General features: G+C 40.9%; 1 non-coding gene across 1 annotated transcript; it reads right to left on the bottom strand.

Moving 5' to 3' along the window:
* Nucleotides 1-620: 620 nt before the first annotated feature.
* Nucleotides 621-727, bottom strand: LOC121205811 (small nucleolar RNA R71). The gene has a single exon (XR_005900884.1). It is a non-coding gene; the product is annotated as a small nucleolar RNA R71 (small nucleolar RNA).
* Between the last annotated feature and the right edge of the window lie 4,150 nt (nt 728-4,877).

The following is a 4,877-nucleotide window of genomic DNA, read 5'->3' as shown; positions in this document are numbered from 1 at the left end:
TCTAATTTTTCTTTTTGTTTGCTACAGGCAAGTTCCTTTAGTATATGACTAGAAGAAACTTGTCAGGTTCCTTTAGTATTCGACAGTGAGATTAAAAGCGCAGCTCGCAGAAACTGTAGAGAAGTAAGGCAAAATCGGCAAAATATAGTGGAAGAGCAAAAGGACACCATTAATATTATTGAAGATATGGCTGAAAATCAGCATAATCAGCTACCTCCTGTGGTTGCCACAAATCTTGTAAATCCAAATCCTGTTCCTCGAACTATGTACGATTATGCCAAGCCATCGTTAATTGGAGCTGAATCGAGTATTGTGAGACCTGCTATTGCTGCAATAACTTTAAACTGAAGCCGAACACTATTCAGATGATCCAAAAATTTGTTCAGTTCAATGGTTTACAGATGAAGATCCAATACTCATTTGTCTAACTTTTTAGAATTTTGTGACACTTTTAAGATAAATGGCATTTCTAACGATGTCATTCGGCTATGGTTGTCCCTTTTTTATTGAGAAATAAGGCTAAACAATGGTTGAACTCCCTACCACGAGGTTCTATCAATACATGGGAGCAAATGACCTAAAAGTTCTTATTAAAATATTTTCCACCAGCTAAGACAGCCAAGCTGAGGAATGATATCTCTTCCTTCACTCAGATGGACTTAGAGACCCTATATGATGCACGGGAGAGGTATAAGGATTTATTGAGAAGGTGCCTTCACCACGAGTTGTCTCTATGGTTACAAGTTTCAAACTTTCTACAACGGTTTGAACCCCTCGACTAGGTAATTGATCAATGCAGCCGCCAGTGGTACTTTGAACAATAAAACACTTAAAGTGGCTTACGAGTTTATAGAAGGTATGTCACTGAATAATTATCAGTGGCAAGTCATGAGGACAAAGCCGATGAAAAGTAGCAGATGTTTTAACATAGATGGGGTCACCATATTATCGAATCAGGTAGAACTTTTAAGTAAGAATATTAATAGTTTATATGGTTCTACGTAGGTACATTCAGTAATGCAGTGTGATACAAATGGATGAGGGAAGAGCAATCCAGAATTTCTATCCTACAGCCCTAGAACAGAGAATGAACAAGTCAACTATATGGGTAATAATTCTAGACTCAGAATAATCGCTATAGTAACACTTATAATGCAAGTTAGAGGAATCATCTCAATTCTCGTGGGGTGGTCAAGGAAATCAAAGACCACAACCTCCTGGCTTTCAACCACCTTACCAATAAGAGAAGAAGCCAAACCTTAAGGAAATGCTGACGAAGTTTATTTCGGTGTCAGAAACCCGTTTCCAAAACACCAAATCGCACTTAAAAATCAATAAGCATCGATTCAAGGACTCGAAAACCAGATAGGTCAACTTGCAAAGCTGATTTCAGAGAGATCACAAGGTAGCTTGCCCAGCAACACCGAAACTAACCCAAGAGAGTAGCTTCATGCCGAGATGAATAAAGGTTCATTGAACCAAAACTAGAACTAAGGAAGAAATGTGATAATCAAGTAAGGTAAGTGAGCAAGGAACAAAAATCGATAAAAAAATTGACATATCCAAATGACAAAGAAAGAACACAAAAAACAAAAAATCAAACAAAAAAGTGCATATATAACCGTTATGAACTTTGCAAAATTCATTAATCTAAAGAACTTGGCAAACAAACGGAAGTAAGATCGTGCATTGATAAAACAGTCTCAGCCATTTTACAGAATAACTACCCAACAATGAAAATCAAGAGTTTATTATTTGTTTTGTAGTTAAGTGTTAATTTTAAAGTATGAGCTAGTCCAGCTCATAGACAATAGCAATTCATGAAGAACAAAGCTACAATCGATAAACTAGATGAATGTAGAAAATGTCAAGAAGAAACCAAGAATACACGATCAGAAACAAAACGACATTTTGACGAGCATGTGGATGGAACACCAATTAATGTAAACAGGTATTGATAGATAACCGAACTTAATGCCACTTCAGAACTTAACCAAATGGAGTGATTCCTTTAGGCACAATTTTCCATACGGTACAGTCAGGTAAATATTCTAAATTAGACACTTTTAAGGTAAATATTCTCAACAAACCTATTAATAAAAATTACAATGAGAAAGAGTCTCGACTCTGAACACGTGTCGTATAGTAAGTCAGCTTAGACTTAAATAAATGTTTCTTGGGCAACCGATGACGTGTAACTATTAAATTTTTTAATTAAATTAAAACTGTGTTTTTTACCTACACGGCCTGGACACACGGGACTGTCCCTAGCCGTGGACAAAAAGGAGTCTGACAGTGAGTTACACGGTCTGGCGACATGGCCATATGACCCACACAGCCTAGACACACAGGCGTGTCATTGGCCGTGTGGATCCTGGGACTTAATTTTTTCAAAAATCGAAAGAGACACGGCTTAAATAGTCCACACTAGCATGTGACACGATCGTATTAACCACACGGCCTAGACACACGAGCGTGTCCTAAGCCGTGTGAAACCTGGAGCTAAATTTTTTATTTTAAAACAAGTCAGAACGTTACACAGGCAAGGCACACGACAGTGTGCGAGACACGGCCAAGCCACATAGGTGTGTGGGAAGTCACACAGCTCTGCAACACGACCGTGTGGCCTGGACACAAGGGTGTGTCCAAGGCCATGTGAGACTGGGCTGATAGTTGTATGGCCCACGAGCATGTGACATGGTTGTATGGCTCAACATGGGCCTTTACACAACCGTGCGACCCTTAAAACCATAGCCTCAATTTTATTTTTTCTTGTTTTGTCTTCTTCCCACCCTTTTTCAGCCCTAGCCACCAGTCTCCTTTATCCTCCATAATCTAGCCACCACCGATCACCCCTTATCCTTGCAAATCTAGCCACCGTCATCTCTCTTTCTTTCTCTTTTTCCCCTAACTACCAACAACCACCCCCTCACTCAAAACCCCTCCCTCGCCACCTTTTCCTTCTCATTTCCCCAACGACCTCCCACATTACCCTTCCTTCTCTCCACATCCGTCTACACCTTGTTGAACACCCACTATGAGCCATACCTCTCCACTTTATCGACCCGCGCAGAACTAACACACTCTTCTTTTTTTCTCTCCTCTCCCTCATCCTTCCCCTCAAACCTCTAGCCACCCCGCGCGTCGACCGTCACGCCTTCCCCTATGCGCCCAACCTGAGCTGACTTGACCCCCACTGTTCGGCCACAGTTCTCCGTCGACCAAACCGTGACTTTCTAACCACTACCTCACCACTGTCGGCTTTCCCTTTTTGCCCATTTTATTATATATTTATTTGTTAATTTTATTATATTTATTATTTTGTTCTTATTTTGCTTAATGGTTTTTATTATACTTATTTCATTATTTTCTTAATTAAATTTGTCATTATATGCATTAATTGTCCCTTAGTTTCATTTTTTTTATTTTATTATTTATCTATTTTTTATTATTTGCATCAATTCTCTAGTTCTAATAAATATCTATTAACTTACTGGTTCTTATGTTAAGGTTCACTTTCTTGTCTTGTTATTATCTTAGTATTATTATTATTCTGGAGTTTATGTTTTGATTTTTCTTCTTATTATTACTTCATTATTTTAGGCGTATGGTTTTCTTTTACTTTGGTTCTTGCATTGTTAGGTATTAGCACATATAAATTTAAGCTTAGATTTCTGTTTTGCCTTTTCGGATTTGTGATCTATCAGCATCTGTTTTCGTTTTGGTGAGGCTTTTATTTATTATTGACTCTGTTATTTTCAGGCACAGCATGACAAACACTCGTGGCAAGTCCAAGACCGCTGTCCCCGCTACGAAAAAGCGGAAGACCCATGGTGCGACTTCATCCTCTAGCGCTTCTACCGAGGCCCGTCACCCTTATGATTTCATGTAGCCTCAGGAGGATTTATATCAGCTCCTTCGAGTACACCCCACTCGGCCTAGGCCGCTGAATCAATTGGGCCACGTTGGAGTAGGTCTGCCTAACTAACGGTGTTTGCACTTTTATTACCACAGCTCCATGGGACAAATTTTTCTCCATCATCGAGCCCACCTACATGGAGCTTACCTTGGAGTTCTATGCCACGTTTCTTGTACAACAGGTCATGACCACTCATGACGAGTCAGGCACCATCACTTTTCGACTTGGTGGTTTGGTGCGACATATGAGCGTCCCCGAGTTCGGTGTTGCTATGGACATTACACAGAGGAATTTATGAGCACTGAGCACTTCCTTCAAATTTATCAACACATCCATTACTCTCCATCTCGTTGTTGGACTGAGCTTACAGCGAGTCAGACACCATATGACGCGAGTCGTTTGAAAGCGACTTCTCTCTCTCCAGCTCTACGGTGCCTTCACGCACTCTTAGCTCACCTTTTAACAGGCAGAGAAGAGCACTGGAGTCATTAGCACTTACGACGCTTATTTTCTATGGAGCATGGCCCATGGCCATATCATTGACTTGGCGTACTTCATCGCTTTAGCCTTCCGCCATCAGACTGACCGCCACAGGAAGGGCCCCATCTGTTTAGGCCCTTATGTGACTCACCTTGCTTGACACTTCAATCTCCTAGACACACCGAAGCAATCCTTCACACTCACACTTATCACCCAGATGTCCCAACAGGGGATCTCGAGCATGATACACATGAGGATGATTGAGCGGCGTCGTGGAGTAGATCTCCCTCAGTATCGATTGTTTCATTCTGAAGGTTAGAATGAACCCGAGGACTTCACTGATGATGTTCCTCCCTAGCACGAGGCTCCACCACAGCCTCCACCTTCGAGTCACCGACCTACTCCTTCTATTGCCACTTTAGCGAACCTCCCTAAACAGTCTGCTCAATTCCAGTAATATTGCATTTAGAGGTTCGAC

This window comes from Gossypium hirsutum, chromosome A08, assembly GCF_007990345.1.
Source record: "Gossypium hirsutum isolate 1008001.06 chromosome A08, Gossypium_hirsutum_v2.1, whole genome shotgun sequence".
Lineage (NCBI taxonomy): Eukaryota > Viridiplantae > Streptophyta > Magnoliopsida > Malvales > Malvaceae > Gossypium > Gossypium hirsutum.
Note: the sequence above shows the minus strand (reverse complement) of the source record. Positions and strands in the feature narration are given on the sequence as shown.